The sequence below is a fragment of the Salmo salar genome, chromosome 19 (assembly GCF_965601325.2).
Source record: "Salmo salar chromosome 19, fSalSal1, whole genome shotgun sequence".
Lineage (NCBI taxonomy): Eukaryota > Metazoa > Chordata > Actinopteri > Salmoniformes > Salmonidae > Salmo > Salmo salar.
Window position 1 is genome coordinate 16624411 of NC_138309.1, and position 27306 is coordinate 16651716.

General features: G+C 41.3%; 1 long non-coding RNA gene across 1 annotated transcript; it reads right to left on the reverse strand.

Moving 5' to 3' along the window:
* Nucleotides 1–13579: 13579 nt before the first annotated feature.
* On the reverse strand, nt 13580–27067 carry LOC123728992 (uncharacterized). The gene is made up of 3 exons (XR_006760693.2): nt 26650–27067; nt 20440–20507; nt 13580–13645 (listed from the first exon to the last, which is right to left on the reverse strand). It is a non-coding gene; the product is annotated as an uncharacterized LOC123728992 (long non-coding RNA).
* Nucleotides 27068–27306: the final 239 nt, after the last annotated feature.

The following is a 27306-nucleotide window of genomic DNA, read 5'->3' on the forward strand; positions in this document are numbered from 1 at the left end:
AATGGCAGCAGGCAGGTGTGAGTGCATCTGCACGCACAGTGAGGCGAAGACCTTTGGAGGTTGGCCTGGTGTCAAGAAGGGCAGCAAAGAAGCCACTTCTCTCCAGGAAAAACATCAGGGACAGACTGATATTCTGCAAAAGGTACAGGGATTGGACTGCTGAGGACTGGGGTAAAGTCATTTCCTCTGATGAATCCCCTTTCCGATTGTTCGGGGCATCCGGAAAAAATGGGAATGGGTGAAATAGGCAATAATTTCCTTTCTTTTTCAGCACCAGACCTGCCAAATTCACTTGAAACCTAGTTTTTGTGTTTAATAGGCAAAGTTACACCTTATGTTAACATCTAACTCCAGAGTGATATGTTCTTGCAATATGTAGTCTACAACATTTCAGATATGATCATTTATCACAAAATAGTTTAGATGTAGTGAGTGAACTACTTTTTCAAAGTAACTTGAGTTGAGTAAACTATATTTTTCTTATGGGTAGTTTTACTGTAGCTTAACTTCTTCCAACTTCCTCAGCTGCTTGTTAAGGTGCAGTAAACCAGGATAGTCCCCCCCTTTTTTGGGGGGTGGGGGGCGAGAAATAGCTTCCTCCCAATGGCACCACATGTAAGGCTCCCTTGGCCAACAGAGACTGTATCTCATCTCTGAGGACTCGGGCTGCTTCCCCCTGTGCAGTGGATTGAACTATTCCCATTAAACGCAGCGGGACCCCCAAACATTATAGTATTTAACCCTGGCCTACGGTACATAGGACCAAGGGGGAGACTACACCTCTGCTCCCTGTGAGGAGCAAGGGATCCCACCTGTTCCCTGGGGGGAATTGAGTTGTTTGTTGACATGCACAGAATATTTACAGTGGCAAGAAAAAGTATGTGAACCCTTTGGAAATACCTGGATTTCTGCATAAATTGGTCATACAATTTGATCTTCATCTAGGTCACAACAATAGACAAACACAGTCTGCTTAAACTAACAACACACAAACAATGATATGTTTTCTTGTATTTATTGAACACACCGTGTAAACATTCACAGTGCAGGGTGGAAAAAGAATGTGAACCCTTGGATTTAATAACTGGTTGACCCTCCTTTGGCAGCAATAACCTCAACCTTACGTTTTCTGTAGTTGCGGATCAGACCTGCACAACGGTCAGGAGGAATTTTGGACTATTCCTCTTCACAAAACTGTTTCAGTTCAGCAATATTCTTGGGATGTCTGGTGTGAACTGTTCTCTTGAGGTCATGCCACAGCATCTCAAATCGGGTTGAGGTCAGGAGTCTGACTGGGCCACTCCAGAAGCCATATTTTCTTCTGTTGATGCAATTCTGTTGATGATTTACTTCTGGGTTTTGGGTCATTGTCCTGTTGCATCACCCAACTTCTGTTGAGCTTCAATTGGCAGACAGATAGCCTAACATTCTTCTGCAAAATGTCTTGATAAACTTGGGAATACATTTTTCCGTCAATGATAGCAATGATAACAGTCCAGGCCCTGATGCAGCAAAGCAGCGCCAAACCATGATGTTCCCTCCACCATACCTTACAGTTGGGATGAGGTTTTGATGTTGGTGTGCTGTGCCTTTTTTTCTCCACACAGGGTTGTGTGTTCCTTCCAAACAACTCAACCGTAGTTTCATCTGTCCACGGAATACTTTGCCAGTAGCGCTGTAGAACATCCAGGTGCACTTTTCCAAACTTCAGACGTGCAGCAATGTTTTTTTTGACAGCAGTGGCTTCTTCCGTGGTGTCCTCCCATGAACACCATTCTTGTGTAGTGTTTTACATATCGTAGACTCGTCAACAGAGATGTTAGCATGTTATAGAGATTTCTGTAAGTCTTTAGCTGACACTAAGATTCTTCTTAACCTCATTGAGCATTCAGCACTGTGCTCTTGCAGTCATCTTTGCAGGACGGCCACTCCTAGGGAGAGTAGCAACAATACTCAACTTTCTCTATTTACAGACAATTTGTCTTACCGTGAACTGATGAACATCAAGGCTTTTAGAGATACATCTGTAACCCTTTCCAGCTTAATACAAGTCAACAATTCTTAATCTTAGGTCTTCTGAGATCTCTTTTGTTCGAGGCCTGGTTCACATCAGGCAATGCTTCTTGTGAATAGCAAACTCCAATTTTGTGAGTGTTTTTTATAGGGCAAGGCAGCTCTAACCAACATCTCCAATCTCGTCTCATTGATTGGACTCCAGGTTAGCTGTCTCCTGACTCCAATTAGCTTTTGGAGATGTTTGCAACAACTTTAATAATGTTTTAATAACATGTGCTGACTGTGTATAAATCAAGTAGCTAAAGGTAAAAACACACTGTTTATCTTTTACAGGGGAATGTAAAAGGAGATATTGCTTCAATGGTGGGGTAACACACTTTGAAGAAACAGCACTGCTCGTGTTAGCCAAACAAACTGAATGGGGGCTTAGGTTGCTATCTATGACCATGAGTGGTGCCCTTCACCAACTAGCTAGGTCACTCGACAGTTCAGCTAGCAAACTCCAAACAGTGGAAACCGACAGAGAGCTGAAGACCACGAGCTGAAGACCACTTTTTTTTTAAATTAACAATATTTATTTTGCTGAAAAATATGATTGAATTGTTGACAACACACTATGTTATGCAACATAAATGGGTTAAACCACATTTCATCCCCATGGGGCAATTAATAAACACTTGGAATAAAGGTCGCCTTTAAAATAATATCCATATTAGTAATAAGAAACTGTACTTTGTCATTTATTATCTCAATATGTAGTCTGAATATATGGGAAACATGGTGGAAGAACCTAGATAATTTTAAATTTGTACATTAATATTCATGTTTGGACACACAACATTACCATAATTTGTTCAAATTTGACATCAGTCCTCATTTAACAATGCCTATGTCACGGTTGTCGAAAGGAGGAGCGGACCAAAGTGCAACGTGTGTCTCGTTCCACATTTTATTTACACTGTGAAACTATGCCATACATATAAATAAACTGAATAACAATAACAACAAACTGTGAGGCAGCGTTAACATACACATACTCAAAAACAATCTCCCACAAACCCAGGTGGAAAAAAACCCTACTTAAGTATGATCTCCAATTAGAGACAACGAGGACCAGCTGCCTCTAATTGGAGATCATCCCAAACAAAACCAACATAGAAATACAAAACTAGAACATGACAACATAGAAAAACTAAACTAGAAAAAAAAAATGTCACGCCCTGACCATAGAAAATAACATCTTTCTATGGTCAGGACGTGACAGCCTAGTTATATGTAAAAGCCATTGAAGCAGACATAAAGCAAATTATGTAATATTGTTGAGATTTGCTATGCAAATTGCCATTCTAATGTGGTATTGCTGGTATTGCCCTCTTTTGACTTCTCACCTGCCTGCTAGAGGTCTGCAATTTCCAAAAACTTGAAAAGAATTGAAAAGTTAAAAGTTTAACCTCTTGAAATGGGAAAACATGTTCTTTCTGAAGTTGAATGTGTGCTCTTTATGACAGAATGTTAAAACTAGGTCAAATGTAAAGTAATTTTTGATCAAGTAACACTCCCCAAAAGGCACCGAATTGGTGGAACGACCCAATTTCAAAAAGTTAACTTGACTGATTAACACTGACAGCCCTAAATTGTTTACATCCTCTTACTGAGAAGTGTGCTCTTCATGGATGAATCCCGGATTCAACTGTACCGGGCAGATGGCAGACAGTGTTGTGTGGGCGAGCGGTTTGCTGATGTCAATGTTATGAATCGGGGTGCCCCATGGTGGCATAAGCTACGGACAGGACAACGAACACAATTGCATTTAATTGATGGAAATTTGAATGCACAGAGATACCGTGACAAGATCCTGATGTAACAGTGTAGGTTCCGTCCCTCTCTTCGCCCCAACCAGGGACCCTTGCACACATCAACAACTGACACCCCACGAAGCATCGTTACCCATCGCGCCACAAAAGCCGCAGCCCTTGCAACGCAAGGGGAAACCCTACTTCAAGTCTCAGAGCGAGTGACGTCACTGATTGAAATGCTATTAGCGCGCACCACCGCTAACTAACTAGCCATTTCACATCGGTTACACTGAGGCCCATTGATTTGTCCTTCATCCGCTGCCATCACCCCATGTTTTAGTATGATGATACACACCCCCATGTCGCAAGGATCTGTACACAATCTCTGGAAAATGAAAATGTCCCAGTTCTTGTATTGCCTGCATATGCACCAGACATGTCACCATTTGAGCATGTTTGGGATGCTCTGCATCGACGTGTACAACACCGTGTTCCAGGTCCTGCCAATATCCAGAAACTTTGCTCTGCCATTGAAGAGGAGTGGGACAACATTCCACAGACCACAATCAACAGCCTGATCAACTCTATGCAAAGGAGATTTGTCGCACTGCGTGAGACAAATGGTGGTCACACCAGATACTGACTGGTTTTCTGATTCACGCCCCTACTTTAAAAAAAACTATTTTTTTTTTACATATCTTTGACTAACAGATGCATATGTGTATTCCCAGTCATGTGAAATCCATAGATTGGGGCCTAATGAATTTATTTCAACAGATGTCTTTCCTTATATGAACTGTAACTGTATGCTGACTTTGAAGTAACATCTAAAGAAGACTGTGTAAGATTACTCAGTTAGCACAACTCCACAAAACCAGCCCTGTAATATAAGAATGAAAGAGAGTGTTGAAACTCATCCACATGAGGCACAGGCTATGTCCATATTTTGTTACATCTAAAGGTAAACGTCTGCTCACTTTCTACTGCTCTGAATAGACAAACAACAATTGACCAACATGGTCTCATGGTTTATTTATAGGGGAGATGTGGGTGTTAAAGTTGTTTGCATAACAAGGGTGAGTTTCCATCACTTCGGGAGCAGAAATACTGAGAATTTCCTTTGTGAACTCCACAACTAGTTTAATATGAGACTTGACATTTTCACACACATTTTCACACTCACAAACATATAACTTACTTTTGTCAAGCATCAATAGTTTGCTATATTGGCCTAGGCACACAGCTGTGGTACGTCCAATTCCTCTTGTCTGTTTTCATTCAACTATGGTTTACAGTATCCAGAAAATTCAGAAGCATGTAGCAGCTTTGTCCTCAGAATTCAACCTGAGCTCTGTGAGGAATGAAGCCCTGGGGATGGGGATGGGGATGAGAGCTAACATCATAGAGAGGTACAAAATAGGGGAGGGGTTCCAAATGCTTCAATGGTGTGAGAGACTTTTTCCTCCCTTTTTCTGCTTCTGCCTCCCGTTTTCTATCTCAATCAAAGTTACATTCCGTGTCAGTAAGGAGTCAATCCTCTACCTTAAATAAATTCAAACCACATGGAATGTTATCAGAAAGCAATTTTTAGGCTAGCTGCTTGTCTGCCTGTCACAAAACTTCCCACTCATCATCTTTCTGGGTTCAGTGTTGGTTTGACAGCATCTTGATTAATGTCCCCAGATGTTAAAGGTGACAGGCAAAGGTTTTCCTGTTTTTTAAAACCTTTCTATAGAAAGATCACACGCGCTGATTTGAGAACATATATTTCATATGGGGAAAGTCCAACGTGCCGTGAGGGAATATGCCTTGACACCATGAAGACTACAGAATAGCATGCCTAGGTTACTGAACAGGCTATTCTTTTTTCCTTCTGCAGTGTGCACTCAAGGCCCCCCAAGATTCTATGACCAGGAGGCTTGAGACGAAAGTCAAGGAATTTGAGCTCACCCTATGGGTGTTGGGGTCCGCTCCCTGATTTGTTAGTACTGGAACTTATAGGGTGTTCCCCCCAACTCTTATGTACAGTTGACGTCGGAAGTTTACATACACTTTGGTTGGAGTGATTAAAACTTGTTTTCCAACCGTTCCACAAATGTCTTGTTAACAAACTATAGTTTTGGCAAGTCGGTTAGGACATCTACTTTGTGCATGACACAAGTAATTTTTCCAACAATTGTTTACAGACAGAATATTTCACTTATAATTTACTGTATCACAATTCCAGAGGGTCAGAGGTTTACATACACTAAATTGACTGTGCCTTTAAAAAGCTTGGAAAATTCCAGAAAATTATGTCATGGCTTTAGAAGCTTCTGATAGGCTAATTGACATAATTTCAGTCAATAGGAGGTGTACCTATGGATGTATTTCAAGGCCTACCTTCAAACTCAGTGCCTCTTTGCTTGACATCATGGGAAAATCAAAAGAAATCAGCCAAGACCTCAGAAAAAAAAATTGTAGACCTCCACAAGTCTGGTTCATCCTTGGAAGCAATTTCCAAACGCCTGAAGGTACCACGTTCATTTGTACAAACAATAGTACGCAAGTATAAACACCATTGGACCAAGGAGCCGTCATATTGCTCAAGAAGGAGACGAGTTCTGTCTCCTAGAGAGGATAGTACTTTGGTGTGAAAAGTGCAAATCAATCCCAGAACAACAGCAAAGGACATTGCGAAGATGCTGGAGGAAACAGGTACAAAAGTATCTTTATCCACAGTAAAATGAGTCCTATATCGACATGACCTGAAAGGCCGCTCAGCAAGGAAGAAGCCACTGCTCCAAAACCACCATAAAAAAGGCAGACTACGGTTTGCAACTGCACATGGGGACAAAGATCGTACTTTTTTGGAGAAATGTCCTCTGGTCTGATGAAACAAAAATAGAACTGTTTGGCCATAATGACCATCGTTGTGTTTGGAGGAAAAAGGGGGAGGCTTGCAAGCCGAAGAACACCATCCCAACCGTGAAGCACAGGGGTGGCAGGGGGTGCTTTGCTGCAGGAGGGACTGGTGCACTTCACAAAATAGATGGCATCATGAGGAATGAAAATGATGTGGATATATTGAAGCAACATCTCAAGACATCAGTCAGGAAGTTAAAGCTTGGTCGCAAATGGGTCTTCCAAATGGACAATAACCCCAAGCATACTTCCAAAGTTGTGGCAAAGTGGCTTAAGGACAACAAAGTCAAGCTATTGGAGTGGCCATCACAAAGCCCTGACCTCAATCCTATGGAACATTTGTGGGCAGAACTGAAAAAGCATGTGCGAGCAAGGAGGCCTACAAACCTGACTCAGTTACACCAGCTCTGTCAGGAGGAATGGGCCACAATTCACACAACTTATTGTGGGAAGCTTGTGGAAGGCTAGCCAAAATGTTTGACCCAAGTTAAACAATTTAAAGGCAATGCTACCAAATACTAATTGAGTGTATGTAAACTTCTGACCCACTGGCTGAAATAAAAGCTGAAATAAATCACTCTCTAATATTATTCTGACATTTCACATTCTAAAAATAAAGTGGTGATCCTAACTGACCTAAGACAAGGCATTTTTACTAGGATTAAATGTCAGGAATTGTGAAAAACTGAGTTTAAATGTATTTGGCTAAGGTGTATGTAAACTTCCGACTTCAACTGTAAGTCCCTGAAACGGTAAAAATGTAAATGTTGTCTTATTGCATTTAACGCAAGCTCTCTCTCTTGGTCAATCAATCAATCAAATTTATTTATAATCAGCTGATGTCACAAAGTGTTGTACAGAAACCCAGCCTAAAACCCCAAACAGCAAGCAATGCAGGTGTAGAAGCACGGTGGCTAGGAAAAACTCCCTAGAAAGGCTGGAACCTAGGAAGAAACCTAGAGAGGAACCAGGCTATGAGGGGTGGCCAGTCCTCTTCTGGCTGTGCCAGATGGAGATTATTACAGAACATGGCCAAGATGTTCAAATGTTCATAGATGACAAGCAGGGTCAAATAATAAAAATCACAGTGGTTGTTGAGGGTGCAACAGGTCAGCACCTCAGGAGTAAATGTCAGTTGGCTTTTCATAGCCGATCATTCAGAGTATCTCTACTGCTCCTTCTGTCTCTAGAGAGTTGAAAACAGCAGGTCTTGGACAAGGTAGCACGTCCAGTGAACAGGTCAGGGTTCCATAGCCACAGGCAGAACATTTGAAACTGGAGCAGCACGACGAGGTGGACTGGGGACTGCAAGGAGTCATCAGGTCAGATAGTCCTGAGGCATGGTCCTAGGGCTCAGGTCCTCCGAGAGAGAGAGAGAGAGAGAGAGAGAGAGCGAGAGAGAGAGAGAGAGAGAGAGAGAGAGAGAGAGAGAGAGAGAGAATTATAGAGAGCATATTTAAATTCACACAGGACACCAGATAAGACAGGAGAAATACTCCAGATATAACAGACTGACCCTAGCCCCCGACACATAAACTATTGCAGCATAAATACTGGAGGCTGAGACAGGAGGGGTCGGGAGACACTGTGGCCCCGTCTGACGATACAGGGCCAAACAGGCAGGACATAACCCCACCCACTTTTCCAAAGTACAGCCCCCACACCACTAGATGGATATCTTCAACCACCAACTTACTATCCTGAGACAAGGCCGAGTATAACCCACGAAGATCTCCCCCATGGCACGAACCCAAGGGGGGGCGAAGATCACGTCAGTGACTCAACCCACTCAAGTGACGCACCCCTCCTATGGACGGCATGGAAGGGCACCAGTAAGCCAGTGACTCAGCCCCTGTAATTGGTTTTGAGGCAGAGAATCCCAGTGGAGAGAGGGGAACTGGCCAGGTAGAGACAGCAAGGGCGGTTCGTTGCACCAGTGCCTTTCCATTCACCTTCACACTCCTGGGCCAGACTACACTCAAACAAAGGACATACTGGAGAGATGAGTCTTCAAAAAAAACGTGAAGATCGAGACCGAGTCTGCGTCTCTCATATGGATAGGCAGACCATTCCATAAAAATGGAGCTCTATAGGAGAAAGCCCTGCCTCCAGCTGTTTGCTTAGAAATTCTAGGGACAGTAAGGAGGCCTGCGTCTTGTGACCGTAGCGTACGTGTAGGTATGTACGGCAGAACCAAATCGGAAAGATAGGTAGGAGCAAGCCCATGTAATGCTTTGTAGGTTAGCAGTAAAACCTTGAAATTAGCCCTTGCCTTAACAGGAAGCCAGTGGAGAGAGGCTAACACTGGAGTAATATAATCACATTTTGGGGTATTATTCAAGATTCTAGCAGCAGTGTTTAGCACTAACTGAAGTTTATTTAGTGTTTTATCCGGGTAGCCGAAAAGTAGAGCATTACAGTAGTCTAACCTAGAAGTGACAAAAGCATGGATACATTTTTCTGCATCATTTTTGGACAGAAAGATTCTGATTTTTGTCATGTCACGTAGATCTAAAAAAAGCTGTCCTTGAAACAGTCTTGATATTTTTGTCAAAAAAGAGATCAGGGTCCAGAGTAACGCCAAGGTCCTTCACAGCTTTCTTTGAGACGACTGTACAACCATCAAGATTAATTGTAAAATTCAACAGAAAATCTCTTTGTTTCTTGGGACCTAGAACTAGCATCTCTGTTTTGTCTGAGTTTAAAAGTAGAACATTTGCCGCCATCCACTTCCTTATGGCTGAAACACAGGCTTCCAGGGAGGGCAATTTTGGTGTTTCACCATGTTTCATCGAAATGTACAGCTGTGTGTCGTCCACATAGCAGTGAAAGTTAACATTACGTTTCTGAATGACATCACCAAGAGGTAAAATATATAGTGAAAACAATTGTGGTCCTAAAACGGAGCCTTGAGGAACACCGAAATTTACAGTTGATTTGTCAGAGGACAAACCATCCACAGAGACAAGCTGATATCTTTCCGACAGATAAGATCTAAACCAGGCCAGAACTTGTCCGTGTAGACCAATTTGGGTTTCCAATCTCTTCAAAGGAATGTGGTGATCGATGGTATCAAAAGCAGCACTAAGGTCTAGGAGCACGAGGACAGATGCAGAACCTTGGACTGACGTCATTAAAAGGTAATTTGCCCCCTTCACAAGTGCCGTCTCAGTGCTATGATGGGGTCTAAAACCAGGCTGAACTGTTTCATATACATTGTCTTCAGGAAGGCAGTGAGTTGCTGCCCAACAGATTTAAAAAAAAAAAAGCTCTCTATGGCAGTTATGTACATGTGGAACTAGGGCTAGATTGTAGATAGTGATCCAACTGACTGAGAGCGCTTGTAATGGTGAAGAGTGGGGGAACCCACCAACTCACTCCAAACATGCTGTTACATAAGATGACCATATTTCACCTTTGCATTGATTCATTTTCATCCTTGTCATCGTGTACTACAGGAGACATCTATAGCAGGCAGTAGTAGTTTTCCAAGAAAAATAACACATTTCGTGGAATTTAGTTTAACACATTTATCTGTGTCGCCCAAAATATTATTTTCTGTCCCGCTGCGTTACAGTATTACCCGTCTCTGCATGGAACAGATCTAAAACATATGGTCCAGAAAAAAAGAAACCACAATGGGAGAGATTGTCTGAGGTCTCAGTGGAGTTGAATGTACTGTTCCACTGGGCACAGACGTAATTCAATGTCTATTCCACGTTTTCAATGTCATTTCAATGAAATGACGTGGAAACAACGTCGATTTAACCAGTGTGTGCCCAATGAGGTATGTTCAAGGGTCACTGGAACCTGCATGCCTTTAGATGTGCCTTTCAGTTATTTTGCATGAATATGTTCTGTGAAATGCTATATAGAATTGATTTGTGTGGTCCTGTGTGGTTCAATTGGTTGTGGGTTCAATTGTGAGTTGTGGGTTCAATTCTAGCTGGGATCACATAATAAAACCATAATGCACTCATTGTAAGGAACTCAAACCCATAGCTCTCCAGATTCTTCTTTAAACACAGGTTCATCTTTAAATGTGTAGAGTAAGATAGATAATATTCTCTCTCAGAGATGTGTGATTTGTTCATGTTTGTACTGATGTTTTGGTCTTGGTGAAATGCACGCAGTATGGAAAACTTTTTCACGCTGCTGTGACACACAAAACGGAAAAAACATTTACATAATGTTAAACAGCGCTACACGCCTGGCAAACATTGTTAAAATATGGTTGCTCGCATGTCTCAGTTTTGATTAAGTACACTTAAGATATTCCTTTTGAATTTATCAGTTCAACCATATGTATTGTTTTTAAAATACAGCCTCATTCATTTCAGTCTTTGCACAGCCTCCTTCCCACTCTGCATATTTTCCCCTCACATATGTAACTTATGGCAAGTTAACTGCAACATTCTTAAACGGACAATGCACTGTATTTAAAGTCTCACTCCATCTGTTTTTGAACTTTTCTTGTTGAAATCATTTTACACAGTTGTTGAAAATGAACAAAGTACAATGAGTTAATCATGAAGTTTGTTTTATTATAAAGCTTTATTTAGACCATGCAGCTTGGTTAAAAACATTGTAATTCAGTGTTTGGTTATCAAAAATAGTAAGATCTCGCTTACTTTTACAACAGTAAGATTCTGTTTTTATAAAAAGTACCTGTATAACACACCATTCCTTTAATGGCAAAGGGACATTGATTATCATCAATTGGATTGTACGAGTGTGGGATCAATATGAGCCAAAAGAGTACAGATGTATTCTGCCCTACAAAGGCAAAACGCATTAACTATGGAAACAGTGAAACTGAGAAAAATGGCGTTAAAGTTTTTGGGATAACCAGCCAAATATGTTGTAGGTAGATAAGTGACAATGTATCATTTTATTATGAAGTAATTGTTATGCATATCAACCATGACCACTGATTTTACCTATGCAGATACTGCACTCTGCCTTTGTATGACTTTAAACAACTATATGGGTAATGCGAAGGCAAAGTGCAGTATCTACAATCTAAATGTTTTCATCCAACTTTCTTGTTGTTTTTATGTTTGATGGAAACAGTTTGATAGTTCTAACTACATTCCAACTGTATTTAATGGTGTTATGTAGTTATGCTTTCATCTTTTGAATATTGTATTGTAGCAACCCTCAAGCATTTTTTCACCATAAGGTAAGGACTATTTCATCACGCAGAATGTTTATACTTTAAAAATGTTTTGACTTTGTGCAGTATATACTATCTAAATGTGTTTATCCAACTTTCTTGTTGTTTTTCCTGTTTGACGTTGTATGGTAATTTACATTTACGTCATTTAGCAGACGCTCTTATCCAGAGCAACTTACAAATTGGATTTATTTGACTTAAGGTCCATAGGTTAAATCAGTGGTCATGGTTGATATGCGTAAAAAATTACTTCACTTATCTACCCACAACATATTTGTCTGGAAAGCAAATCAACTTTAAAGCCATTTTTCTCAGTTTCACTGTTTTTGTAATTACTGCTCTTTGCCTTTGTATGGCAGAGCGGGTTACTGCAGTCAAAACACGGTGGTACCAGTTCCTTACACTTCTCTCTATTGCTAACGATTTTCTGGAACTCAAATATTATTTTCAGATCACCAGGTTTTCCCTTGATTTTACTTGGATTCTGCAGTTAATGCAAATTTCACACTCCATTTTCTCTGAAACGGAACATAATTGAACCAGGAAACTTTGTCACAAGATAAAACAGATACTACAAAGCCTGATTTCAGTCTTAACTCAATTTTGACCAAAAGTGTAGTTACTGTGTTTTGCCTTTGTAAGGCAGTATTGGTTTGTATTGGGTAAAGTTTGCGCTGACAAGCAGTCCTTTTTTTGAAAAGAAGAGGTAAAATTGTCTACAACATTGGCGGTACCAGAAGCAAACTACTGTACCACCCTTAACCTAGATATTTTTGAGCTCTCTATCCAGCCAAACGCACAAAGTGACAAGGAGTTGGCATGATAGCAAAAACGAACTGGCACTCAGGCTACCCTACATTTGCTGGTTTCTCACTAGTAAGGCTGGAGCTTGTCACTAAGTCACCTAACATCAACATAACATGTGCTATTTTCTGCAACTCTTTGCTTGAAGCCTGCAACATAATGCATTATATCTTTACACCTACCTAAATAAATGTTGAGTAATTTTAGCTTATCATGAATATAAAATGTTTACTACCATTCATTAGCATACATCATGTATAACTATGCCACCATTATTCCACTTGTGGGTTTTTGTCTGCTCTCAAACCTACAGTAAAAACCAATTAAAACCAAATGCACAGTGGAGAGAAAATACATGGAAAGTATATCCTTAGCCCTTATAAACACTACTGCTTATTAAGACATTTGGGCAGTCCAAAACTAGCTTAATTGCAGTTTCACAGTCAGGTATATCCTAATTATATTATACCCCACAAATATATCTGACTTTACATGTAGATAGTGTTGACATATACAGTAAATACATGTAAACATAATGTAGTCTACAAATATTGTATAATATTGTAGCACATGATGAGTGTATAAGGTGGTACAGGTGCTGAAGGGGAGGTAGGTGGGCTACCTCCAGGCAGCACTAGAGGATTGTGTGTCCCATGGTGTGTGAGTGTATGTAAATGTATGTCTTCAGATATGACAGCCCAGTGCCCAGCAGTACAGTGGAAGTGTGTGTGTGTGTGTGTGTGTGTGTGTGTGTGTGTGTGTGTGTGTGTGTGTGTGTGTGTGTGTATGTTTAAGATTTCTTCTGGAAGTGGCATCCCAGTTTCCAGCAGTGGCAGATGGAATTGAAGAAGCGACAGTGACAGGAGGCACAGGGATCACAGCAGCGAGAGTGGGGAATACAGCTCTCCATCACCTTGGAACAATTAGGGGTTGGGGGGGCAGGCTTCACCTTGCACACACACACACACACACACACACAAATGAAAAAGTGATTAACTGACAAGCCCTTACCCTCTGACTGTTTCAAGATTTATGACCTAACTGAGCACTCATGCAACTGCGTTCGAAATGGCACCCTATTCTCTATATAGAAATAGGGTGCCCTATGGGCCCTGGTCAAAAGTCAGTGCACTATATACAGAATAGAGTTCCATTTGGGATGCAGACATGCAATCACAATGCCAACACATTAAAGCCAAGACTATCTTGTACTGTCAACCACTCAGAACTAAGTACACTCCATTTCCCCAGCAGCCTCACCTCCAGCTGTGCAAAAGCCATTTTGTTGATGTTCTGTAAGCTAGTAATCATCATACTGTATGAAAAATATGAATATAATTAGATATGGTTCAAAATCGTTGAGGTCTTACTACCCAATACAGGTTTGCAGACAAATCTAACACATTCATCTTGCATTGATGTCAATGGGATATTTGTGGTCTAATGTCTAGAAAGATAATAATAATAAATGCCATTTAGCAGACGAGTACACATCCCACCTAGAAAAAAGAAACGCACACCTATAAAGGCGAGGTGCTGGCTAGCGGAGTAGAAAACTAGAAAACAAGGGAAAGTCGCACACTCTAAGAGCTCAGATGCAAAAATTTAATAACCAACGTTTCGACAGCAAAGCTGTCTTCATCAGGGTATCATCACAAACACTGCGAGATGAGTCATTTATATAGTGTCAAGAGACACACAGGTGTTTGTAATCATCGCCAAGTGTGGCCTAATATCATTGGTTAACTCAAATATAAAAACAAAAAATGGCATACAAAGAACATACAAAAAGACAAACAAATGGATAGCATACGATCATAGCATTTGTAGTCTAAAATGTATCTAACAAACAATTACAATGGCAAAATCACAATAATCACAAGAATGGCTTCAGATCAAAGTCTATGTTGAGACCGAAAGGAGCAAGGGTCTTTAAATTAAAGATCCAGGCAGCCTCTCGTTTTAACAATAAATTATCAAGGTCACCCCCTCTCCTCGGGAGGGTGACATGTTCGATGCCAATATAACGCAGAGACGAAATCGAATGGTTAGCTTCCAAAAAGTGGGCCGCAACTGGGTAAGTCAAGTTTTTGCACATAATGGTGCTACGATGCTCTGAGATACGTACTTTTAATTCACGCTTTGTTTTACCCACATAATTTTTACCACAAGGACAAGTTATAAGATAAATAACTGCCTTAGTGGAACACGTAATAACACCTTTAATTGGGATAGATTTCCCTGTTTGGGGGTGTTTGAAGGATCTACATTTATAAGTGCCATTGCATTGAGCACAGCCATTACACTTGTAATTTCCATCCAGTATGGGCGCAAATAGGCGTTGTTCAGGAATATCTTGGGGTGGTAAATCAGAGTGTACGAATTGGTCTCTGAGATTTCTGCCCCGCGAGAATACGACCAGGGGAAGGTCAGAAAACACATTACCGAGACTATCATCATATTTCAGAATGTGCCAATGTTTGTGAACGATTCCTTTAATTTGTTCAGAGCACTTTGAATAGCGGGTAGTGAGAACGCAAGAATGCGCCTTTTTGCGAGACTGACCTTGAAAAAGGTCATGTCTCGTTTTGTTTTGAATTTTCTCAATGGCAATATTAATCTGATCCTTGTTGTACCCCCTCTCCTTGAACTTATCCTGCGTCTCAGCCATATTTCTGTCGAAATCTGATTGTTTTATACAAATTCTTTTGATTCGACAGAATTGTCTGTAGGGCAAACTATTTTTCAAGGGAAGTGGGTGACAGCTATCAGCCCTCAACAAACTGTTACGATCAGTAGGTTTCCTGTAAAGATCAGTGTATAGAACATTATCTTCACACAAGATCAGAAGATCAAGAAAACTGATTTGACGTGTATCAGATTGCATAGTAAATCTCAAATGTTCAGAACAGGAGTTAAGAAAAGCATTGAATGCCTGGAGCAGTTCTGCATCACCCCTCCATAGAACATTTGAGTTAACCAATGATATTAGGCCACACTTGGCCATGATTACAAACACCTGTGTGTCTCTGGACACTATATAAATGACTCATCTCGCAGTGTTTGTGATGATACCCTGATGAAGACAGCTTTGCTGTCGAAACGTTGGTTATTACATTTTTGCATCTGAGCTCTTAGAGTGTGCGACTTTCCCTTGTTTTCGAGTACACATCCCATGCCATCTGTTGTGTGGGACAGATTGGAAAGAAAACGGTGCCGATCACATGGGTTTGAGGCACATATGGATATAGAGAACAGGTTGCGTGGGATGTGGAATCATATCGACATTACACTGAAAAGGTCTGGCCAACATTGATTTTGAAGTGAAGTACACTACATGACTAAAGGTACACTCAGAAAAAAAAGAAACGTCTTCTCACTGTCAACTACATTTATTTTCAGCAAACTTAACATGCGTAAATATTTGAATGAACATAAGATTCAACAACTGAGACATAAACAGAACAAGTTCCATAGACATGGAATAATGTGTCCCTGAACAAAGGGGGGGTCAAAATCAAAAGTTACAGTCAGTATCTGGTGTGGCCACCAGCTGCATTAAGTACTGCAGTGCATCTCCTCCTCATGGACTACACCAGATTTGCCAGTTCTTGCTGTGAAATGTTACCCCACTCTTCCACCAAGGCACCTGCAAGTTCCCTGACTTTTCTGGGGGGGAATGGCCCTAGCCCTCACCCTCCGATCCAACAGGTCCCAGACGTGCTCAATGGGATTGAGATCCGGGCTCTTCGCTGACCATGGCAGAACAGTGTCTTGCAGGAAATCACGCACAGAACGAGCAGTATGGCTGGTGGCATTGTCATGCTGGAGGGTCATTTCAGGATGAGCCTGCAGGAAGGGTACCACATGAGGGAGGAGGAGGTCGTCCCTGTAACGCACAGCGTGAGATTGCCTGCAATGACAACAAGCTCAGTCCGATGATGCTGTGACACACCGCCTCAGACCATGATGGACCCTTCACCTCCAAATCAATCCCGCTCCAGAGTACAGGCCTCGGTGTAACGCTCATTTCTTCGATGATAAACGCAAATCCGACCATCACCCCTGGTGAGACAAAACCGCGACTCGTCAGTGAAGAGCACTTTTTGCCAGTCCTGTCTGGTCCAGCGACGGTGGGTTTGTGCCCATAGGTGACGTTGTTGCCGGTGATGTCTGGTGAGGACCTGCCTTACAACAGGACTAGAAGCCCTCAGTCCAGCCTCTCTCAGCCTATTGCAGACAGTCGGAGCACTGATGGAGGGATTGTGCGTTCCTGGTGTAACTCGGGCAGTTGTTGTTGCCATCCTGTACCTGTCGTCCCGCAGGTGTGATGTTCGGATGTACCGATCCTGTGCAGGTGTTGTTACACGTGGTCTGCCACTGCGAGGACGATCGGCGGTCTGTCCTGTCTCCCTGTAGCACTGTCTTGGCATCTCACAGTACGGACATTGCAATTTATTGCCCTGGCCACATCTGCAGTCCTCATGCCTCCTTACAGCATGCCCAAGGCACGTTCACGCAGATGAGCAGGGACCCTGGGCATCTTTCTTTTGGTGTTTTTCAGAGTCAGTAGAAAGGCTTCTTTAGTGTCCTACGTTTTCATAACTGTGACCTTAATTGCCTACCGTCTGTAAGCTGTTAGTGTCTTAACGACCGTTCCACAGGTGGATGTTCATTAATTGCTTATGATTCATTGAACAAGCATGGGAAACAGTGTTTATACCCTTTACAATGAATATCTGTGAAGTTAATTGGATTTTTATGAATTATCTTGAAAGACAGGGTCCTGAAAAAGGGACGTTTCAATTTTTGCTGAGTTTATGTGGACCCCTGCTCGTCAAACATCTCATTCCAAAATCATGGGCACTAGTATGGAGTTGGTTCCCCCTTTGCTGCTATAACAGCCTCCACTCTTCTGGGAAGGCTTTCCACTAGATGTTGGCACATTCCTGCATGGATTCCATCCAGCCACAAGAGCATTAGTGAGATCGGGCATTGATGTTGGGCGATTAGGCCTGTCTTTGCAGTTGGTGTTCCAATTCATCCCAAAGGTGTTCGATGGGTTTGTTGGCAGGGCTCTGTGCAGGCCAGTCAAGTTTTTCCACACCGATCTCGACAAACCATTTCTGTATGGACCTCGCTTTGTGCACGGAGGCATTGTCATGCTGGAACAGAAAAGGGCCTTCCCCAAACTGTTGCCACAAAGTTGGAAGCACAGAATCATCTAGAAATGTCAATGTATGCTGTAGCGTTAAAATTTCCCTTCACTGGAACTAAGGGGCCTAGCCCAAACCATGAAAAACAGCCACAGACCATTATTCCTCCTCCACCAAACTTTACAGCTGCCACTATGCTTCGGGGCAGGTAGCGTTCTCCTGGCATCCGCCAAACCCAGATTCGTCCGTAGGACGAATCACTCCAGAGAACACATTTCCACTGCTCCAGAGTCCAATGGCGACGAGCTTTACACCACTCCAGCCGACGCTTGGCATTGCGCATTGGTGATATTAGGCTTGTGTGCGGCTGCTCGGCCATGTAAACCCATTTCATGAAGCTCCCGACAAACAGTTATTGTGCTGACGTTGCTTCCAGAGGTAGTCTGGAACTCGGTACTGAGTGTTGCAACTGAGAACAGACAATTTTTACGCGCTTCAGCACTCGGCGGTCCCATTCTGTGAGCTTGTGTGGCCTACCACTTCGTGGCTGAGACGTTGTTGCTCCTAGACATTTCTACTTCACAATAATGGCACTTACAGTTGACGGGGGCAGCTCTAGTAGGGCAGAAATTTGACAATTACTTTTTGGAAAGGTGGCACCATATGATGGTGACACATTTCGAATCCTACCGTACCTTCTCCGCTATGCAATCTGGTTTCCGAACTGGTCATGGGTGCACCTCAGCCACGCTCAAGGTCCTAAACGATATCATAACCGCCATCGATAAGAGACAATACTGTGCAGCTGTATTCATCAACCTGGCCAAGGCTTTCTCTGTCAATCGCCACATTCTTATCGGCAGACTCAACAGCCTTGGTTTCTCAAATGACTGCCTCGCCTGGTTCACCAACTACTTCTCTGACAGAGTTCAGTGTGTCAAATCGAAGGGCCTGTTGTCCGGACTTTTGGCAGTCTCTATGGGGGTGCCACAGGGTTCAATCCTTGGTCTGACTCTTTACTCTGTATACATCAATGATGTCGCTCTTGCTGCTGGTGATTCTCTGATCCACCTCAAAGCAGACGACACCTTCTTTGGACACTGTTAACTAACCTCCAGACGAGCTTCAATGCCATACAACTCTCCTTCCGTGGCCTCCAACTGCTCTTAAATGCAAGCAAAACTATATGCATGCTCTTCAACCGATCGCTGCCCACACCTAACCACCCGTCCTGCATCACTACTCTGGACGGTTCTGACTTAGAATATGTGGACAACTACAAATACCTAGGTGTTTGGTTAGACTGTAAATTCTCCTTCCAGACTCACATTAAGCATCTCCAATCCAAAATAAAATCTAGAATCAGCTTCCTATATCGCAACAAAGCATCCTTCACTCATGCTGCCAAACATACCCTCGTAAAACTGACTCTCCTACCGATCCTTGACTTCAGCGATGTCATTTACAAAATAGCCTCCAACACTCTACTCAGCAAACTGGATGCAGTCTATCACAGTGCCATCTGTTTTGTCACCAAAGCCCCATATACTACCCACCACTGCGACCTGTATGCTCTCGTTGGCTGGCCCTCGCTTCATATTCGTCGCCAAACCCACTGGCTCCAGGTCATCTATAAGTCGTTGCTAGGTAAATCCCCGCCTTATCTCAGCTCACTGGTCACCATAGCAGCACCCACCCGCAGCACGCGCTCCAGCAGGTATATTTCGCTGGTCACCCCCAAAGCCAATTCCTCCTTTGGCCGCCTTTCCATCCAGTTCTCTGTTGCCAATGACCGGAACAAACTGTAAAAATCACTGAAGCTGGAGACTCATATCTCCCTCACTTGCTTTAAGTACCAGCTGTCAGAGCAGCTCACAGATTACTGCATCTGTACATAGCCAATCTGTAAATAGCCCATCCAACTACCTCATCACCATATTGTTATTTATTTTATTTATTTTGCTCATTTGCACCCCAGTACCGCTACTTGCACACTCATCTTCTGCACATCTATCACCCAGTGTTTAATTTGCCATACTGTAATAATTTCGCCACTATGGCCTATTTATTGCCTCACCCCCCTGATCCTACCTCATTTGCACACACTGTATATAGACATTCTCTATTGTATTATTGACTCTGTGTTTGTTTATTCCATGTGTAACTCTGTGTTGTTGTTTGTGTCGCACTGCTTTGCTTTATCTTGGCCAGGTCGCAGTTGTAAATGAGAACTTGTTCTCAACTAGCCTACCTGGTTAAATAAAGGTGAAATAAAAAAACATTTTAAAATTGAAAGTCACTGAGATTTTCAGAAAGGCCATTCTACTTCCAATGTTTGTCTATGAAGATTGCATGGCTGAGTGCTCGATTTTATACACCTATCAGCAACGGGTGTGGCTGAAATAGCCAAATCCACTAATTTGGGGTGTCCACATACACTATATATACACACACAAATGTATCAGTGTAACACCCTAGGCTAGAAGCTTGCTGCAGTCCCTAGGCCAAGGTGGGGATAGGATGTTATCACAAAGCAGTAGAGTACTGTAACTCAGAAATGATCCTAACATAATCCCCAGCAGTTTACCGTCACATGCAATCTCTGGATTCCTCTTCTGGCAAACAACCTTCTGGGTTTCGCCTGGTTCCACAGCTCTGTTGGAAAGAACAAAGGAATAATCATAAGAAACCTCCTCAATTCTGATTAGAGATTACAACATTCTGGGGTTGGAGTAAATCGAATAACAAGAATTACCGTCCAAAAATATAGTGAAACGCCAAACAGCATAATAGGTAACAGATGTTATTGTTATTATTGATCACTTCACTTATAGAAGTTGTCAGCCATGGCAGCAAGGTTAACAAATGGAAATTGTGTGCTTTTGTAGTGTGTGTCTATCACCAATAACTAGCAGAACTTTTGTATATCTTCATCATTCCTGTCACAAATCATGGCCCATTTAAATGTAGCAGGGTGTAACCAGAGATTTCTGTTACATGCATTTGAAATACCTATTTCAAATACTTTGGGGTATTTTGCATTTCACTGGCCTGAACTATAATCCAATGTATTTTGTAACAAGATATGTTTCAAAAGTAAACTAAATAAACTACATACCACAGTCATAAACCCTGTTTCCATCCACAGTTTTTATGCAAGTAAAGTGATTTTAAAAAACTTTAAAAATCAAAACAGCTGTGATGGAAATACGATGTTTCGATGTAATTTCATAAATGCAGACAGAATTTGTTTGTTCGATATGGTGGGATCTTTTTGTGCCGGTAAAATGTATTATGCGGGAAATGGTGGTGGAAATGCCTTTATGCGCAAATATTGATACAATAACCATCATATCGAAGTAAATTGAGTCACACAATGATATGGTCTGTGGTCCTCCCACTGACTTCGGAAACCATGCAGTTTATTAGGCTACAGATTAAATAAATTATGATGAACTTCAAAGAGTGGTGAAAGTGCAAGGTGATGCGATTGATGCTCTTTTCCAATACATATCGAGGGTCTTATTCTGATGGCATGATCATTGATGCTTGGCTGCTGTTTGACAAATAAAAATATTCTTGCCCTTTTGCACATAATCATCTCATCATGTAGGATATACGTGCACTCCAGCAATCTAGCTGGCTATCTGCGTGCTGTTGGCTAGAGTGCAGGTGGCAATACCAGAGTGGGCACACTTGCTAAATAATGCCATTTTTTGTGAGAAAACCATTAGTCGAGTTGATATTAATATTCAGAACCACATTCCTGTAAAGATTAGAGTTAAATACTGTTGAAGTAATATGGCTACAGGTTCATCTGCCTCACATAAAGCCCATTCTTGTGGGAAGCTGCTATATACCACCAAGTGCTAATAGTCAGTATCTGGATAACACGTGTGAAATGCTTGATAATGTACGTGATATCAACAGAGAGGAATATTTTCTGTGCGATTTAAATATTGACTGGCTTTCATCAAGCTGCCCACTCAAGAAAAAGCTTCAAACTGTAACCAGTGCCTGCAACCTGGTTCAGGTTATCAGTCAACCTAGCAGTGTAGTTACAAACAGCACAGGAATGTGCTTGAAAGCAGTATCCAGATCCATCAGATGTAGTGATCACAATACAGTAGCCATATCTATGAAAATCAAAGTTATAAAGGCTAAGCCTATTATAGTGTGTAAAAGGTCATACAATATATTTTATAGGGATTCCTATGTTGGGGATTTAAATATTTGTTGTTCGATGGTGTGTAATGAGGAGCAAACAGATGTTGCTGTAATGAGTGTGCTGAGAGTCGGGAAGCAAGTTCAGGGAGTGAGTGTTTAAATAAACAATGAACACGAATCAAACGCACCGATATGAAAACAGAATCAACAACACCTGAGGAAAAAACCAAGAGGAGTGACAGATATAGGGAAGATAATCAAGGAGGTGATGGAGTCCAGGTGAGTGTCATGAGGTGCAGGTGCGCGAGACGATGGTGACAGGTGTGCGGGATAATCAGCAGCCTGATGACCTAGAGGCCGGAGAGGGAGTATATGTGACAGTTGCACTTGACACACTTATGAAATTGCTTATTCCAATGACTAATAAGCATGCACCCATTAAGAAAATGACTGTAAAAACTGTTAAATCCCAGTAGATAGATGAGGAATTGAATAATTGTATGGTTGAGAGGGATGAGGCAAAAGGAATGGCAAATAAGTCTGGCTGCACTTCCGATTGGCAAACTTACTGCAAATTGAGAAATCATGTGACTAAACTGAATGAAAAGAAGAAACTACACTATGAAACAAAGATAAACGACAAAAGAAGCTTTGGAGCGCCTTCAATTACATTTTTGGAAAAAAGGCAAACTCAGCGCCATCATTCATTGAATCAGATGGCTCATTCATCACAAAACCAATTGATATTGTCAACTACTTTAATTATTTTTTCATTGGCAAGATTAGCAAATTTAGGCATGACATGCCAGCAACAAACGCTGACACTACACATCCAAATATATCTGACCAAATTATGAAAGACAAGAATTGTAATTTTCATAAAGTGAGTGTGGAAGAGGTGAAAAAATATATACAGTTAATCAACAACGACAAGGCAACATGGTCTGAAGACTTGGATGGAAAATTACTGAGGATAATAGCGGACGATATTGCCACTCCTATTTGCCATATCTTCAATTTAAGCCTACTAGAAAGTGTGTGCCCTCAGGCCTGGAGGGAAGCTAAAGTAATTCCGCTACATAAGAATAGTAAAGCCCCTTTTACTGGCTCAAATAGCCGACCTATCAGCCTGTTGCCCAACCCTTAGTAAAGTTTTGGAAAAAATTGTGTTTGACCCGATCCAATGCTATTTTACAGTAAACAAATTGACAGACTTTCAGCACGCTTATAGGGAAGGATATTCAACAAGCACAGCACTTACACAAATGACTGATGATTGGCTGAGAGAAATTGATTATAAAAAGATTGTGGGGGCTGTTTTGTTACAATTCAGTGCAGCTTTTAACATTATCGATCATAGTTTGCTGCCAGAAAAACATGTGTTATGGCTTACACCCCCTGCTATATTGTGGATAAAGAGTTACCGGTCTAACAGAACACAGAGGGTGTTCTCAAATGGAAGCTTCTCCAACACAATCCAGGTAGAATCAGGAATTCCCCAGGGCAGCTGTCTAGGCCCCTTACCTTTTAAAATCTTTACTAACGACATGTAAAGCCAGTGTGTCTATGAATGTGGATGATTCAACACTATACACATCAACTACTACAGCAACTGAAATGACTGCAACACTTAAAGAGCTGCACTTAGTTTCAGAATGGCTGGCAAGGAATAAGTTAGGACTAACTATTTCAAAAACTGAAAGCATTGTATTTGGGACAAATCATTCACTAAAACTCAACTAAATCTTGTAATAAATAATGTGTAAATTGAGCAAGTTGAGATGACTAAACTGCTTGGAATAACCCTGGATTGTTAAGATTTTTTATTTCACCTTTATTTAACCAGGTAGGCCAGTTGAAAACAAGTTCTCATTTACAACTGCGACCTAGCCAAGATAAAGCAGTGCGACAAAAACAACACAGACTTACACATGGGATAAACAAACGTACAGTCAATAACACAATAGAAAATCTGTATACAGTGTGTGCAAATTCAGTAAGGAGGTAAGGCAATAAATAGGCCATAGTGGCAAAGTAATTACAATTTAGCAATTAACACTGGAGTGATATATGTGCAGATGAGGATGTGCAAGTAGGAATACAGGTGTGCAAAAGAGCAGAAAACAAATATGGGGATGAGGTAGGTAGTTGGTTGGATAGGCTATTTACAGATGGGCTGTGTACAACTGCAGCAATCGGTAAGCTGCTCTGACAGCCGATACTTGAAGTTAGTGAGGGAGATATAAGTCTGGGGAAAAGTCAGACCATAACAAAGTGCTGTGGTACCTTCTTCACAGCCCTCTAGTTTTGTCGCACCTGGACTACGGTTCAGTCATGTGGTCAGGCGCCACAAAGAGGGACTTAGGAAAATTGCAATTGGCTGGCCCTTGGATGTACACAGAGAGCAAACATTAATAATATGCATGTCAATCTCTCCTGGCTCAATGTAGAGGAGAGATTGACTTAATCACTACTTGTATTTGTGAGAGGTATTGACATGTTGAAAGCACCCAGCTGTCTGTTTAAATGACTAGCACACAGCTCAGACACCCATGCATACCCCACAAGACATGTCACCAGAGGTCTCTTCACAGTCCCCAATTCCAGAACAGACTATGAGGAGGCGCACAGCACTACATAGAGCCATGACTACATGGAACTCTATTCTACATTAGGTAACTGATGCAAGCAGTAGAATCAGATTTAAAAAACAGATACAAATACACCTTATGGAACAGCAGGGACTGTGAAGCAACACAAACACATGCATACACACACACACACACACACACACACACACACACACACACACACACACACACACACAATAACATGAAATTACCTTTTGCGGTTAAATTCCCATGTACCAAATACAAAATACATGTTAAGTGAGTTTCCATCGCATTTTCAACTCTACATCGTATTTGTATTTATTATGGATCCCCATTAGCTGCTGCCAAGGCAGCAATTAAGGCAATTATACAACATTACAATACATTCATTATAGAATTCACAACACACTCAGTGTGTGCCTTCAGGCCCATACTCCACTGCCAGATATCTACAACACAAAATCCGTGTGAATAGTGCGTGCACTACGTGATCACACAGCCTTTTTCTGCAACAAGTACATTTGATGGAAACACATCTCTGGTGGGAAAATGCACATATTGTTTTTATGCAGATTTTAGAATATTTTTATTAAAATCTGTCGCCAATTGGATGGAAACCTAGTTATAGCAAGTAAAAAAAAGAATTGTACCGTTACTAAGAATGTTGTTGTAGTGAAAGTGTGTACTTGCAAATGTATTTTGAAAATACAAAATACCTAAAATAACTATTTTGATTAAATACAATACTTTACAAAAGTATTTGGTATTTATTTTTATACATTGGTCTTTCAAGTATTTTGTAATAGTAACAAGATAGTATCTTTGCTCATCTCTGAATGTAACGGAGTGAGTGAGCAGCAGCGTCTCAGAGAGAAAAAGTGCTTGAGAGGGAAACTCTGTGTTGAGGTGGCAGACCTGGGTTCAAATAACATTTAAATATGTTGAGTTTAGCCTACCATATGTGGCAAATTGGTTTTACAATTTGGGACTATTCTATTGGTCTATTACCCCTGGCAAAGTCAAGAAGCTGATTTTTTTTAAATGTGATTTCGAATAGTATTTGAAGCCAAGTCTGGTGCATTGTGGCTTTGGATGATTAGGCGACCTGCCACTAAGATGGTCATGACATGCTGTGACCTAAGAACCTGCTTAGGTCAAAGCTGGTCAGAGCAGGAGGGATATGTGTAGACTCTGGGGAATGTATTGCTATACAAGGTTCAATGGTTTTTATTAGTCACATTTACAATAAGCATGACATTTGTTACCCCAGTGCAAAACAGTCTACATTACAAATACATAATGTACTGCAATCTAAATCTAGTCCAGGGCTCTCCAAACCTGTTCCCGGAGAGCTCTCCTCCTGTAGGTTTTCCCTCCAACCCCAGTTGTAACTAACCCGATTCAGTTTATCCACCAGCTAATTATTAGAAAGAGGTGTGCTAGATTTGGGTTGGATTGAAAACCTAGAGTATGGTAGCTCTCCAGCAACAGCAATATTCATTTTCAAAATGAAAATCCCTTGCATGTAAATTATTGACAGGATGATTTGGTAGGCTACTGAACAGTGTACTGAATTAAAAATGTTTAGTAATTGATTCAGGTTACAATTTCTAATGTTTTGGATAAAATATAATTTTTTACCAGTTCAGACAAATATGAAGAACAAAATGTTAGCCAACTAAATGCACACATGCATGGTTAATAGCATATTAATTATTATCTTTCCATTCCTATATATTATCTCCAAAGTGTGATTCCTGACTTCCAGTGGTGGTGCAATTGACAATACATACACACAAAAACAATATATACAGCATGTACACAAGAAGAGTGGCAATGTATGGCAATGACTTGAACCATACATTGTGGAAAGTTCATAGCATGATAACATGCTTTTCTCATCATCAGTCTATATTTATAATTTAGCTAATACAATAAATGTACAACTGATGAGAAAAAAAACTATTCGACCTTTGGATGACGAATTAAGGGGAATGAAACTAGGATAGACTACTCACCCATTTCCTTGGCCGTAAGATCATTTGATGACAAATTATTGTCGGTCCTTTTAATTTTAACAAGATGTGTCTTGTCACGCGCTGCAAGCCTACAGTTGACAGCTGCAAATTGAAGAAGGCAAATACATAATATCGCAAGCTTCATTTCGATTCCACTCAAATATTCTTAATGTGGGGAGAAACAAAAATGAGCGTTATTAGATCAATTAAGACTGTAGAAATGTCGACGCCATAAAACAGCAAAATATCGCTCCTCACTCTTGGACATATAGTCTCGTCGTCAACATTATTTGGTTCTTCGAGACAAAAGTAATACTTTATAAACCAGAATTTTGTTCCCGCATCCGCCCACCTCCTTCGTATTTCCATAAGTGAGAGCAAGAGACCATCTGGACACTGAAATCTTGGCTCAGCGATCATAGTAAAGTACCCACCTGAGGATATTCAGAGACAGTTTTATTCTGGATATTCACTGAACAAAAATATAAACACAACATGTAAATTGCTGGTCCCATGCTTCATGAGCTGAAATAAAGGGTCTCTCAAATTTTTAGCACACATTTGTTCACATCCCGTAGTGAGCATTTTATCCCTTGTCAAGATAATCCATCCACCTGACAGGTGTGGCATATCAAGAACCTGATTAAACAAGATGAT